General features: G+C 47.3%; 1 pseudogene; it reads left to right on the plus strand.

The window, feature by feature from the left end:
* The first annotated feature begins 2,495 nt into the window (after window positions 1–2,495).
* On the plus strand, window positions 2,496–7,269 carry LOC132237598 (epithelial splicing regulatory protein 1-like; annotated as a pseudogene).
* Window positions 7,270–15,606: the final 8,337 nt, after the last annotated feature.

Genomic DNA, 15,606 nt, shown 5'->3' on the forward strand with positions numbered 1-15,606 from the left:
CATTGGTAATGTATTCAAGTCAGTGATTGCCACCCCCTGCCCCAGGCCTTCACCACCCTATTGTCTGTGTCCATGGGTATGCATATAAGCATACAAGTTCTTTGATTGATCTCTTCCTATACACCCACCCTCCCCTGCTTTCCCTCTGAGTTTCCACAGTCTGTTCTGTGCTTCTATATCTCTAGATGTATTTTTTAAAAATATTTTTTATTGATTTCAGAGAGAAAGGGAGACGGAGAAAGACATAGAAACATCAATGATGAGAGAGAATCATTGATCAGCTGCCTCCTCTCCTGCACACCCCACACTGGTGATGGAGCTTGCAACTCGGGCATGTGCCCTGACCAGGAATCCAATCCCAACCTCCTGGTTCATAGGCCGACGCTCAACCACTGGGCCATGCAGGCCGCCTGGATGTGTTTTGTTCATCAGCTTATTTTGTTTATTAGATTCCACATATTAGTGAGATCATGTGAAAGCCCAAACTATTCCATGGAGAGTACATTGAGAGTTAGAGAGAGAGAGAGAGAGAGAGACCCAGTCCTCAGTAATTCCATCCCTGCCCTGCCCCAGCTCTAATCACATCTTAATTCAACCACTTGAGAGATGACTCTGAGCCAGAATCACCCAACGGTTACTATCTAGAAATCATGTCCCACAAAATTATAAGAAAATTAAATAACTATTGTTTTAAATATAAATTTAGGCCTAAATTTTGGAGTGATTTGTTTTAGGGAAATGTATAATGAGAACATCTAGTTTCCAGTCTGTGATGCTGGCTCCATAAGATGGTCAAAATCTCTGCTGTTTCTTCATTCCCCTGCAAAATCTATTTACCAGGGCCAACAGAAACACAGTTTGTGCCAATATCTGGCAAGTTCCCAGAGGCAATAAAATAGCTGGCAATCATTAGTTCCTTTCAAAGGGCTTTTCTCTCTCTGGAATTTTAGTGCATCTGGTCCTTGTTGCTTCCATTGGTCTCTTATGTCTTTAAAAATGTACTTTTTGTTGTTGTTGCATTTATTCTTTTTTTTTCTAGTTAACAACAATGTTCTTGGCCTGCCAATATGTCATTCATCCTGCTCTCATTTCCAGCTTAGTTTTCCATTATATCTGTCGGTATTTAGAACAAAACACACACACACACACACACACACACACAATTTTTGTTCAGTTTGTTTTAACACAGTGATGGCGAACCTTTTGATCTCGGCGTGTCAGCATTTTGAAAAACCCTAACTTAACTCTGGTGCCGTGTCACATATAGAAATTTTTTGATATTTATAACCATAGTAAAACAAATTTTGATATTTATTTTATATATTTAAATGCCATTTAACAAAGAAAAATCAACCAAAAAAATGAGTTTGTGTGTCACTTCTGACACGCACGTCATAGGTTCGCCATCACTGTTCTAACACCAATAATACTGATCAGTATAGGACCCAAGATTTTTCTGACTCCGAAATAAAGTTTTAAACTTTCTATTTCTGGTCTTGAATGATGAATATTTTATGGGTTTTTTTCTAAATTCCTATTGGTAAATTTTTCTACCATTCAGAGTGTTATAGAACTAGGTAGCAAAACCAGATGTCTTTAGAAAGACATGTCTCATTGTCCCAGACTGGACTACAAACACATACACTGACCAACCACCATAGTACGTCCTAGACATAGTAATTGATATAAGCCAGTGAAGGCCCATTCCTGAATTTGGGGGCAGGACAGTCGTTAAGAATTTTTGAGTTCTGTTTGGATAGGGGAGGGTTGATATGTGCCAATTAATATTCTTAACATCAAGCAATATAAAACAATTTCTGCTGAAATAGTACTAGACTGCTATGAGAGGGCCTTGGAATATATTATCTATTCAACCAGCCATAGCAATGGAATGGGCACTAGCTAAAGAAACACCATTTAAATCCAGAATTTTCTTATGGATGATGTCACCGACTAGAAATTTGCTGCCATACGCTATACAACACACGATCTAGACCAGTGGTTCTCAACCTTCCTAATGCCGCGACCCTTTAATATAGTTCCTCATGTTGTGGTGACCCCCAACCATAAAATTATTTTCATTGCTACTTCATAACTGTAATTTTGCTACTGTTATGAAACGTAATGTAAATACCTGATATGCAGGATGTATTTTCATTGTTACAAATTGAACATAGTTAAAGCATAGTGATTAATCACAAAAACAATATATATGTGTTTTCCGATGGTCTTAGGCAACCCCTGTGAAAGGGTCGTTCGACCCCCAAAGGTGTCGCGACCCACAGGTTGAGAACTGCTGATCTAGACATTCCAAAATTGCTTACCTAGTGCTTCCCGGGTTCCTAGTCATTCCAAAATGCTGATTCTTAGAAGAGGTGTACTGTCCTCCTGTAGTGTTTTATACTTTAAAGCTAGGACCCATATTCAACTTTTCCTGGATTTATCCAGACTATTCAAATGTGGCATAGTAAAAGAACAAAGAACATCTGTCCATGATGACTTCCCCCTTTCTGTGCAACGTTAGTCATACACTTTTACTTTCCACAGATAAAGTACAGTTCAGTGTTTATCACCCGCATTCAATGCCAAATTCAATTGTGCTCCAGCGCCTAAAGACCATGGGTAAATTATACCTGTTGTTGCTGTGACAAATTACCACAAACTTAGCAGTTTTGAATAACTAAAATTTATAGCTTCCAGTTCTAAATGTCAGGAGTATGACACGGTCTCACTGAGCTAACATCAAGGTGCTGCCAGGGCTGCGTTCCTTTCTGGAGGCTGTAGGGTGAGTCTTTCAAAGCCAGAAACCGACATTTCTCTCTGGGTGACCACAACCAGGAACATTTGTCCATTTGTATTAGATTGGACCCATTTGGACAATCCAGGATAATCTCCCCGTTTCAAGAATCTTAACCTTCATTACACTTTTAAAGTCCCTCTGGCCATGTAACCTATTCACAGGGTTTGTGGCCATTTGGGGGCAGGGGTATTATTATTATTTGAGGTGAGTACCTGGTTTATTTCTGACGCCGGTGAATCTCTAAGAGTGGCAGATTCTGGGACGTTCCTTCGGTGGGTGTCAGGCATAGAATTCCACCTTTCAAGTGGGGGAGGCCTCGTCCTGCAAGGACCCAAGGCTGTGGCTGCCCCAAACCTCCAGCACCAGGTCCCTCCCCGGTTCCTGGGCTTGTGGCTCCTCCTACCACTTGGGAGTGGCCACCTGAGGAGGATCAGGGTCACCTGGAGGGCATGTACCCCAGGCAACTGCAACTTGCAAGCCCCCTGCGGGAGGCTCACAGGCCTTGCGCGGTCAGCTGATGACGCAGCAGAACGCACGCACCCTGCACCCTCTGGGAAGAACTATTTACCCACCAGGCTACCAGCCAACTCCGCCCCTCCCTGCGCAGGTAGGCGGGGTATGTGTGGGGGTGGGGAGGTACTGGAGAGAAGGGGGCCGAGTAGCCACAGGGCCCCATCAGCCAGTCCCTTCATTTTGGCAGCGGTCGCTGGAGTGGCTTTGAGAGTGGCAGTCCAGGGGTTGGGGAGTGCCAGGGACTTTCGGGTACAACCCAGACTGGTCCGTGGGGCCTTCCCTGGGCGCAGAATCCCGGGGCCCACCCTGCCTGTGCTGGGCGGGTGCGAAAAGGCTGGAGGAAGTTGGGGAGGCCGGCAGTGTGTCGCAGAAAAGGCGCCAGAAGTCTTTGGTGTCCTGGTCCGAGTCCGTAGTGCTGGAGGCGGCGGGCAGGGGGTCCCAGTCAGACAAGGTGGGCAGGGGTTCGGATACGCCAACGGATGGGCGTGGACAGTGACTCCTTGGGTCCCAGGGCGCCCGCTGTTACCTGGGACCAGAACCGCTGTCTGGGTGCCGGCGCCATGGGCACAGCCTTGCGGTGCTCCTGCTTTCTGGGTAACACCAGGCACGGGTTCGCGTCCTTGTGGGGCGGCTCAGCCTGGTGTTGCTTGTGGTGACGGGCTGCAGTGGACATAGTGGCACCTGCTCGAAGGACAGGGACCTGTCCACCTTGGTGGAGTGCAGGAGCCCATCTCGGCTGGCAGCGAGAGTGTGGTCACTGTGGAAACCGTGGTCACAGTGGGCGAGATGTCCAGCCTAAGCTGACCTCTCAGCCCACAGCAGATTCAGCAACAGCTGCCTGCTGCCCTTGACTGGCTCTGGTGGGCTGGGCGCTGCCAGGAGCTGCTGGTGGCTGGCAGCTTCTCCAGAGCTTTCTTCTCCAAGCGTCTGTGTCTTCTGGGGCAGCCTCATCACAGCTTCAGGCTGCTCTCCAGGCAGCATGTGGTGGGGAGTTGGCCCCTCCACTCTAGAAGCTGGGGGGAGGGTCTACGGGACCATTTGCCAGTGAAACACCCTAGATGGGTGTATTGAGCATTTTGCCCTGCTTGGGGCCACCAAGGCACCTACCTTCTTGGCACCATCCACAGCGGAGCCCACCTGGCTCACCTCCCAGGGCTGGGTCTGAGGGCCATCAGGATTTACCTGCTGGGGACTTGTCTTCTTTCTCAGCCCTACAAGGGATCTCTAACCTTGGCAGCTCCTTGCACGCCACCCGAGGGTGCTCCTAGGCAGGTCTGGAGGGCGCCTTTCTCCATGAACTGTCCTGCGAACCGATGCTTTCCTCGCTCCCAGCTCACTGAGGTCTCTAGGTCCTGGAGGATTACTGCAGGTGCTTGCAGTAATCTCAAGTGCTGCAGGCGGACTGGGCCATCAATGGGGCGGCAGGTGGTGGGGAATAACATGCATACCATCTTCTTCATGGGGCCTGTGTGTGCCATACCAGCAGGACAGACAGGAGGGCCATCATGTAGTTGGTGCAGACAAGTGCAGCAGCACAGATGCATCAGGCCGAGGCCCATTTTCTGGAAGAGCATGGTGGGTTTGCTTAGGGGCAGGGATGTGATGCTCAGCCCTACAGAGGGCTCAGGTCAGCTCCACCTGATCCTCACTTCGCACCAGTCATGAGGCAGCTGCTCCCATGGCCTTTGGGGAAAACCACACTCAGGTTGGGTGAGATGAGCTTGTGAAGCCTCTTTTCCCTGGAGCCTCTACTGGTGGGCACCTCATCCTACTCAACAGCTTGTGTGCACTGTAGCAGACTGGAGGCTGGGAACACTGTCCATGTCCATATGAGGCACCAGCACTGAGTCCACTGGGTCCAAATGCCCCACCAACTTCCAGAAGCTCAAGTTGGGGTTTGAGCTGCCTTTGTCTAGCACTGTGAAGAGGTTGAAGGGCTGCCTAGAAAGATGTAGCAGCTGGGCCAGGTGGCCCTGAGGAAGCCCAGGGAGGCCAGAGGCTCAAGCTGCTAGAAGGACGATGTCTACTCCAGCAGCTGTGCACATGCTTTGTCTAGCACAGGTCCGCTGAGGATGGCAGCTGCACACTTCCTGCCCAGGGTGTGGAGAACCTGTGTGGAGTGGGTTGGTTGGTTGTTTTCTGCACCAGGTGAGTCAAAAGGATAAGGTGAGGTCAGCACTTTCTGTTTCTCTTAGAGTAGGTTTTAGCACAATTTTCTAGTTCTCACTTCTACCCCATCCCACCACCTCCTGACCCCTCTTCTATTCCCCCCCCCCCCATCATGAGGGACAGTTTCTCCAGATTACATGGTGATCCTTTTTGGAATCAGTACACTGTAGCCAAGCTTGGCTTGCATGAGGAGCAGCTGATCCTGCTGATATAAAAAGTTGTGGACCTGGCCATCATTAAGGTGGAACAGTTGTATGAAATACTGGTTAGATAGAATCATTTGGAACTGACACAGGATTGTAAAGAAAAAAGCTAAGATAAGGTCAATGCCTGTACTTGACATCACAGCTAGACTGAGCCCTGGGACAGCTGAACCAGTCGGCAATGCACTGAACTCAATGTAGAGGCCTCCTCATACTTCTGTACTGATGAACTTCATGTCAGGCAGATCCTGCGTCCTGACACTTCTGAGAATAATTGCTTGTATGCTCCTATTACTCTTCTGATCTTCAAAAATAATTCAACAAGTGTTGTCCTGGTGTACCTGATATTGATAAACTGGATGCTACAAGCAATGAGAGTGTTTAAATTTTGAGAACTATTCAGCCTTCTGTGTGGAGCCTCTCAAGTTGCAGATATGGGGATACAATTTTAGCAGTGATTTCACAGCCTAATAATCACAAATGTTCAGATTCAGAGAGAATAAATTACAAATTTCAAAGTGGCACTTGCATCAAAATAGAACTCATTGATGACAACACTGTAATCAGGGTTCCAGGTTTATCATGGCAGCATGTGGATCAAGATATTGAAAAATTCTTCTAAGGACTCAGATTGCCAAAGGAGTTTCAGCACTGCGTCTGAATGCCCATATCTGAAGGAATAGAGAAGCTCTGCTTAGGTTTGTAAGTGAGAAGCACAGATACCTAGCACTACAGAGGCACACACATTGCATGGAAAGCCAGTACATTGAGTTTTACAAAGCAACGGGCAAAGATTGTCTTAAAATTGCTGGTAGTATCTCCAATGAGGTATCCCAGTTTCTCTCCAAGGAAAACCAAGCCCTTGTCCACAGCTGGGGCTGTCTTTCATGGCCACAGCTGATAAGACGGTGGCCTTCTTTGGACAACATTGCCCTAAAATAGGGGGGAGGAAGGCATCCTCCTTGTTACCTAACTAGACAACCAGCCAACAAGAGATATTTTGTCCTCTTATGAGAAGTATGCACAGAACACACTGAGGAAGCATAAGGATTTTGGTAAAAGACATTGAACTGCTCAGGAGCATAGCACCTGAAGTTCATCAGGTGCTAATCAACTCACCTCAGCCCTTCTCATTTCACTGCAACCCTTCCTATTGTCCTAGTACTACCTCAGAAATTTTTGCCCCATGTAAACGTTAGAGACTGTATATACCTTTAAGGTCTTCCCTACATGAAGATAATTGAGGAGATCCTGGATTTTCTGTGGGAGTTTTTCATAGATATTCAAACTCACAAATTTTACAAGGCATTGAATTACCAGGGCTGATCACCAGATAGCTCATCATCAGGAGATACCTTTATCCAGATGAAATCTGCAAATAAAGCATTTGTGGCTGCATAGAAGAGTCATAAAAAAATCAGGAAGGAGAGAGATGTTGAAACCTTTCACTATTCAGCTGAGGAGATGAACTTTGTATTAATGGGGGAACTTTTTGTTTACATTCACCAGTTTATGGGAAAGGACATAGATAAACAGCCAGGCAAAGATGCACATAGGTTCCTGAGTGCAGGAGCTTTTTCTTGAGTTTGGGTGTGCCATCACCAACTCAGAAGGTCTTTGAACCACAAACTATGGGTATTTTTATAGAGGCTTCATCACATAGGCATGATGGATTATTAACTTCATTTATAGCCTCTCTCCTTTCTTTCAGGAATGAGAGGTGAGTCTGAAAGTCTCAAACTGTTAATCATGTCTTGATCTTCTTCCAACCAGCCCTATACAGCATCCTACCAAGAGTCATCACATTAGAACAAAAGACACTTCAGAAAATCCCAAGGGATTTAGGAGTTTACTGACAGGTGCCCCTATCACTCAGGAATTATAAAGGTCTTATTAGCTCATTGTCAGCAACTGGGATCAAAGACTAAATTTTAGAACAAAAGATTCTCCTAGCACTCTTATTTACAAGGAGATTTAGGAGCTGTAAAGGAACTGAGAGCAGATACACACACACACACACACAACTAGAGGCCTGGTGCATGAAATTCATGCATGGGTGGGGGTCCCTAGGCTAGGACTGCTATCAGGGCTGATCAGGTTCCCTGCCTCCCTGTCTCCCCTCCTTCCCCCGCTCCTCCTCCCCTCACCACCTGCATCCGCTACCATCCACCCCCGGTTCCCAGTCCCAGCCCAGGGCCCAGCCCTGATCAGGCGATATGGACCTGCCAGTGGTGGGGAGGGACCGGGAGGTTGGCCAGCAGGCCCCGATCAGGTGATCGGGGCCTGGTGGCTTGGGGGGAGGGACCAACTGCCACCGTGGCAGACAGGTGGCAGGCCGATTGGGGCCTGCCAGCTAGGTGGAGGAACCAGGAGGTTGGCCAGCGGCAGGGCCCATCAGTGATCGGGGCCTGCGGGCTGGGGGAAGCTCCTACGCATCATAACCACCAGTCGTTCTGGTTGTTTCAGTCATTCTGTCATAATGGTTGCTTAGGCTTTTATATATATACTAGAGGCCCGGTGCACAAAAATTTGTGCACTCGGGGGGGGAGGGGGGGTCCCTCAGCCTGGCCTGTGCCCTCTAGCAGTCTGGGACCCCTCGGGAGATAACGACCTGCTGGCTTAGGCCTGCTCCCAGGTGGCAGAGGGCAGGCCCAATCCCTAGGTGCAGCCCCTGGTCGGGCTCAGAGCAGGGCTGATTGGGGAGTTGGGGCGCCGCCCTCTGTCACACTCAAGGCAGGGTCGATGGGGAGGTTGTGGAGCAACCCCCTGTCACACACAGAGCAGGGCCCATCAGGGGGGTTGGGGCTCTGTACCCTGTCACGCACAGAGCAGGGCCCATCAGGGGGTTGGGGTGCTGCCCTCTATCACCCACAGAGCAGGGCGGATCAGGGGGTTGGGGCGCCGCCACTCTCACACTCAGGGCAGGGCCGAGGGGGAGGTTATGGCTCTACCCCGTCACACACAGAGCAGGGCCTGTGGGGGGGGAGCTCCCCCCTATCAGGCACAGAGCAGGGTGGATAGGGAGGTTGTGGCCCCGCCCCCTGTCACACACAGAGCCGCAGGGCGATCAGGGGGTTTGGGTGCTGCCCCCTGTCACGCTGATTCCAGTGCCGGGAGGCCTCACGGCTCCGCTGATCCCAGTGCTGGGAGGCATATTACCCTTTTACTATATAGGGTAGAGGCCTGGTGCACGGGTGGGGCCAGCTGGTTTGCCCTGAAGGGTGTCCTGGATCAGGGTGGGGGTCCCCACTGGGGTGCCTGGCCAGTCTGCGTGAGGGGCTGAGGGCTGTTTTCAGGCTGGGGGTGACTGAACTCCCAAACGCTTCTTTTTTCCTTTTTTTTTTTTTTTTTTAATTCTGTGCCAGCTTTAGCTTGAGGCTTGGCTCCAGCTCTTAGGCCTCCGGCTGAAAGTAGGTTTCTGGCCTTTGCTTACAATGTTGCAAATCTGCTGGCTGAAGTTGGGCGTATTTGTTACAGAGTTTCTTAAACTGCCAGCTCAGAGGCAGCGGCAGGCGGGGAACGTTGGTTTCCTCCATCACTGAGGCAACCAAGCCTCATGTTAGTTTCAAGCTGCCTGGCTGCCGGCCGCCATCTTGGCTGACAGTTAATTTGCATATCTCGCTGATTAGCCAATGAAAAGGGTATCGGTCGTACGCCAATTACCATGTTTCTCTTTTATTAGATAGGATAGACTAGAGGCCCGGTGCATGAAATTTGTGCATGGTGGGGTGTTCCCTCAGGCTGGCCTGCGCCCTCAGGGGATGTCCAACTGCGGTTTAAACTGGCAGTTGGACATCCCTCTCACAATCTGGGATGCTGCATGCACCAGTGATCATACTTTTCATACAGGTGAAAGGCATCTTGCTGTTGTATGGGCAGCTACATTTTTTTTTTTTTGCCCTGAATATAAAAAGTAGCACTTAAAATAATCCTTCTGAGGTGGTAGTATTATTTCCCCATCTTATGGGTAGAAAAACTGAAGCAGAAAGAAGTTAAGTAATTGGCTTTGTCACACAGTTATAAGTGTCAGAATCAGGGCTTGACCACAAAATGTGCAAGCCAGAGTCCATGCATGTAATCGCTGCATCACCCTGTTTTTTCAGTGTTAGAGTAGCCTTGCCAGATTTTAATTTTTTTAAATATATTTTTATTGATTAAGATATTACATATGTGTCCTTGTCCCCACGTTACCCTCTACCCCCACCCCCCCCTCGTGCCCTCGCCCCCCCCCCCCCCGTTGTCCGTGTCCATTGGTTAGGCCTATATGCCTGCATGTAAGTCCTTTGGTTGATCTTTCCCCCTTTCCCCCACCCTCCCCTACCCTCCCTCCAAAGCCCGACAGTCCAATCAATGCCTCTCCGTCTCTGGATCAGTCCTTGTTCATCAGTTTATGTTGTTCATTATATTCCACAAATGAGTGAGATCATGTGGTATTTATCCGCTCTCCAGTTCCATCCATGCTGTGGCAAATGGTAAGAGTTCCTTTTTCTTCTTCCTCTTCTTAAAGAATACCTTTCAGCATTTCATATAATGCTGGTTTGGTGGTGATGAACTCCTTTAGCTTTTTCTTATCCGTGAAGCTCTTTATCTGACCTTCTATTCTGAATGATAGCTTTGCTGGATAAAGTAATCTTGGTTGCAGGTTCTTGCTATTCATCACTTTGAATATTTCTTGCCACTCTCTTCTGGCCTGCATGGTTTCTGTTGAGAAATCAGCTGACAGTTGTATGGGTACTCCCTTGTAGGTAACTGACTGTCTTTCTCTTGCTGCTTTTAAGATTCTCTCTTTATCTTTTGCTCTTGGCATTTTAATTATGATGTGTCTTGGTGTGGTCCTCTTTGGATTCCTTTTGTTTGGGGTTCTCTGCGCTTCCTGGACTTGTAAGCCTATTTCTTTCACCAGGTGGGGGAAGTTTTCTGTCATTATTTCTTCAAATAGGTTTTCAATATCTTGCCCTCTCTCTTCTTCTGGTACCCCTATAATTCTGATGTTGGTACGCTTGAAGTTGTCCCAGAGGCTCCTTACACTATCTTCATATTTTTGGAATCTCTTTTCTTTTTTCTTTTTCAGTTGGGTGTTTTTTGTTTCTTTGTATTTCAAATCTTTGACTTGATTCTTGGGATCCTCTTGTCTGCTGTTGGATCTCTGTAAATTATTCTTTATTTCAGTCAGTGTATGCTTAATTTCTAGTTGGTCCTTTTTCATGTCCTCCATGGTCTCACTATACTTATTGAGGGACTCATTAAATTTATCCGCGGTTTCCATAAAATTCTTGAAAAAACTTATAAACATGTCCTTGAACTCTATATCCAGTCGTTTGCTTTCCTCCGTTTCTGCCATTTGTGACCTGTTTCTTTGTCTCCACATTTTGGCTGCTTCCCTGTGTTGATAGAATGGCTTTGTGTCCTGTAGGGCCCAGTGGCTCAGCCTCCCCAGTTACCTGAGGTGGACACTCTTGGTGCACCCCCTTATGGGCTTTGTGCACAGTCTTGTTGTAGTTATGCCTTGGTTGTTGTAGGCTCACTGGGAGGAATTGACCTCCAGGCCAATTGGCAGTGAGAATCAGCTGTGTCTGCAGTGGGAGAACTTCTGTGCTGAAGACACCCTTCTGGGGCAAGACTTGCTTCAGTGGGGCTTTGGTGCTCACTGAGACTGCACCCTGAGTGTGTCCCTTATGGATCTGAGGAGTTGTGCTCTGGATGGTCCCCCTCTGACCACTGGGTACAGTGGCTCTTGGATCTAAGGAGGTGCTAATTTAGCCTCTGCCTGAGGTTACACAGCAGGAACTACGAAGAGAACTGCAGATTCCCCTTCGTTTTTTTGGAGTTTGGAAGTGCCCTGATGATGCTCAGCTGTGTAGCAATGCAAGCCGCTGTGGGGCCTTGGGCCTTCTCTTGGAAGCTCTGGGTCTATCTGGCCTGGCTGGGGTTAGGTAGTTACAGGTTGCAAATGGCCGGGGCATTCATATGCAAAAGACTCTGCCGCAGCCTGGGTGGGGCGGGGTCTCAAGGAATCAAAGGGCGGAGGAAGCAGCTATGGCGGAGCCTCAGCCCCGCCCTAAGGAGTCCGGAGTCCCAGTGTCCTGGCAATGGCTGCAAGCACCTCTGAGGGAAAGCTGCCCTCAAGCTCGCCCGCTGCCAGAGAGACCAGTTTCTCCCCGTATGAGTGCTGGGTCCCCAGAGACTTCCCGGAACCGGATTTCAGAGCCGTGGGGAGCTTGTGTCTCCCTCTGGATTCAAAAAGACAGCCGCGTCCTCAGGTGCCAGACCCTTTCCGTGCGCTCGAGCCTCCGTACCTCTGCACTCCACCCCTGCAGCTCCTCTGGCTCTCAGTGTGCTTTTCTTTCCTTCTAGTTGTAGAATTTACACTCAGCCAACTCTCCTGTAGTTCTGGATGAGTCCGGCTTGTGTTTTTGATGCATTTATCAATTGTTGTGGGAAGCAGCAATTTCCCGGTGTTTATCTATGCTGCCATCTTAGTTTCTCCAGATTTTAATTTTTAAATCTAAGAGACTATTCCCAATATATAGGGTAGGATCTCTAGGCCTGGCAGGCAATCAGGGCCAATCTGTGTGGCGACTGGGGTGGAGCGATTGGGGGGGGCCCTGCTGGCACCTGCCTTGGCTGATGGCCTGGTGCTGCCCATTGGAAAACCCCAACCCCCAACCGCCACTGCTGGTCTCCTCCCTCTCGGGGGGAAGACACGTCTGCCCCCTGGTAGTCAGGGCATGTCATAGCGACTGGACGTTCTGCCAGTCGTTCCACCATTTGGTTGATTTGCATATTAGGGTTTTATTATATAGGATATATCTTATTATTTCACACCAGGGCAGGGTAATCTGAATCCATTTCAGTACTCCCTACACCTCACCTTCACTCCCTCCCCTACTACATAATTTAACCAATCAGACCAAAATCCTAGGCTGTTGAGGTTTCCTTAGATGAAGGTACAGTTTTAGTGCCAAAAGGCAGTGCCAAATGTCTGTATTGGTTTTCAATTGCTGCCTAACAAATTACCATCAATTTCCTTCTTAAAGAGCATGCATTTATTAGTTAGTTCATGGTGCTGTGGGTCAGAAGCCAGACAGGCTTGACTGTGTTTTCTGTGAAGGGTCTCATGAGGTCATAATCAAATTGTCAGCCAGGCTGGACTCTCTCATCTGGAGATTCTGGAAAAGAATACTTCCAGGCTTATTCAGGTTGTTGGCAGAATTCAGTTGTGTGTGGTTGTATGACTGAAGTCCTCGTTTTCCTGCTGGCTACCAGGGAGGATCACTCTCAGTTCCCAAAGACCACTCTCTGGTCCTTTCATGTGGCCTCCTCTGTCTTCAAGCCAGAAATAGCATGTGGACATCCACACATGTCCCTCCATGGGCACCAGTATCAGAGCATTGCATCCAAAGTCGGGAGAGGTGGAACTTGATCTCAGCCTTTTTTCCAAAATGCCAAAGCCACAGAGACCACCGAGCTCTCTCGGGAAGCCCTCAGAGCCCTACTGCAGTACCCTGGAAAAGGGTGCAATTTACCAGCTCAAGCAGCCTTTGACCCACCCAGATGAGGACAAATTCAGTATTAACAAGTACAATACCATGGTTGATTTTAAAATTACTGGCTACACAAAGACCAGTTTACTTCTCGTAACAAGAAAAATTTAGATTTCTGCCTTACTCTTAAAAAAACAAAACACTTAATAAAATGTGTAAAAATTTAAGTAAACTACTTATTGCATGCACTTCCTTTTCCCTCCTGCTGGGGAACAGATTAAAAGCCAATTTTGCCAGGTCTTAAAGCCCTTCACACATTTTGGCACCCCTTCTCCCTAGTTACAGCCCAGTAACTTTAAACCTGAGGCCATCCTTTATCATTCCAGAAAGAGTCAGAGCGTAGGCCAGATCACTCAGACTGAATATTCTTCTACCTCTAGAGAAATCTAAGGACCTCTTAGTTTTCTATGAGCTTGGTTTACTTAAACACATACGAATTTTTGTCTTTTTCAATAGCATGTTTGGTAGTAAGGAAAATAAAATCTATTCAAGTTAGCTTGAAAAAAAATGATTTTAACAACGAATAAAACAGATGAACTTATGGGCACCCACATATAAGAAATGAAGTGTAATATGAGGAATAACCATGTGTCAGAGTGCCTGGAACTGGTGGTTTGTCACTCACATTTGACTTGGTTTTAGGTTTCTACACTTCTCTGTGGAGACTTTTTTTTAATCTTAGTATCTGCTGCCTATAATTATGATTTGCACATGAGCCTAGCTTCTCAAAATCCCTATTCTGTAACAATTTTTCTGTAACTCTTAACCTTCTGTGTCCAACAGTGTCTCCCTTTCTCAGACTCAAAATACTGTTTTTGATTAAAAGCCAAGGGAATTTATTTGATAGTTGATTACTGCTGTTTCAGTTAACTAAGGCTCATTATTAGTCTACGGATAAAAAAGGTTCCTTTATTCCTAAGAAAGAAAACACGAGTTATATCTTTATTAATTTCCTTCAATTTGGAGACTATTAAGACCTTCCTACTAGCATCGAAGGGAATGTAAGTACTTAGTAGTAATTTTATGAAATCAAATTGTATCAGTATTTATTAAAAATTGCCACTGCATTGACACATTTCATACCAGTTGATTAATTTTGTGGAGTATAGTGGTAGAAGGATTCTAAGACTTAATCTGGGTTCAGTAGTCAAGGTTTCCATGTTAGTGATGCAGCCTATTGGTGTGATAGTATGATAAATAGATTTAAATGCCACATTTGCCATCATATACAGACAATGAACAAGTAACAGAAGAATGGCAGCCCTCAATAATAACATTTTTTAATATTTAATCATCTTGTTAGCTCATAAAAAATTAAGATCGCTAATATCTACTCTGGAGATTATTATTTAGTAGGTTTAATCAGCATTTTTTCCAAGCACCCACATAAATCTGATGACAGTGGAATATATATTCTTTGAAAGTGAACTTCTTTTTAACAAACTTTCTGTTCTCCCTAGAACCTTGAAAATGCCAATCAACTGGATAGTTAAATGAAATTATATAATTATCAGAACTAGTGAAAATGTGAGGGGTTAACCCAACATCTGATCTTTTATGTGAATTCTTGCTATAAACAAACAAATTAATCAACACTAATAAAAGAGAAAAATGGTAATTGGCGTACGAGCTACCCTTTTCATTGGCTAATCAGGGCTATATGCAAATTAACTGCCAACTAAGATTGGCAGTTAACTGCCAACTAAGATTGGCAGTTAACTGCCAACAAGATGGCGGTTAATTTGCATACGTAGGCACAATGCAGGGAGGCGAAAGGGAAAGCAGGAAGAAGCCCCCTGCCACTGACAGTGATCAGAAACCCAGGGGGGAGCTAAGAGCTGGGGGGCAGGGCAAAGGCGGCCCTGGGGCCGCCTTTGCCCTGCCCCCCAGCCATGATCGGAGAATCAGGTGCCTTTTCCGCCCTGGCCAGTGATAGCAGGAAGTAGGGGTGGAGCCAGCGATGGGAGCTGGGCACGGTCGAAGCTGGCAGTCCCAGGAGCTAGGGGTCCCTTGCCTGGGCCTAAAGCGAAGCCCATGATCGCGGGGCCGCTGCAGCTGCGGGTCCCCGCTGCCCGGGCCGGATGCCTCAGCCAGAGGCGTCAGGCCTGGGCAAGGGGCTGATCCTGTGATTGGAGGGTGATGGGGGTCAATGCCTGGGGGCTTCCAGTATGTGAGAGGGGGCAGGCTGGGCTGAGGGACACTCCCCCCCGCCCCACACCCAGTGCACGAATTTCGTGCACCGGGCCCCTAGTTAAATAAATATATTTTGTACAGATAATTATTCAAACTGCTTATGAAAACCAAGGCTTGGAGTATCTGTAATGTTTTAGATTATCTTTGATGATTTTTATTGGTCAAGTCAATTTATCTAAAGATA

The sequence above is a fragment of the Myotis daubentonii genome, chromosome 6 (genome assembly GCF_963259705.1).
Source record: "Myotis daubentonii chromosome 6, mMyoDau2.1, whole genome shotgun sequence".
Taxonomy (NCBI): Eukaryota; Metazoa; Chordata; class Mammalia; order Chiroptera; family Vespertilionidae; genus Myotis; species Myotis daubentonii.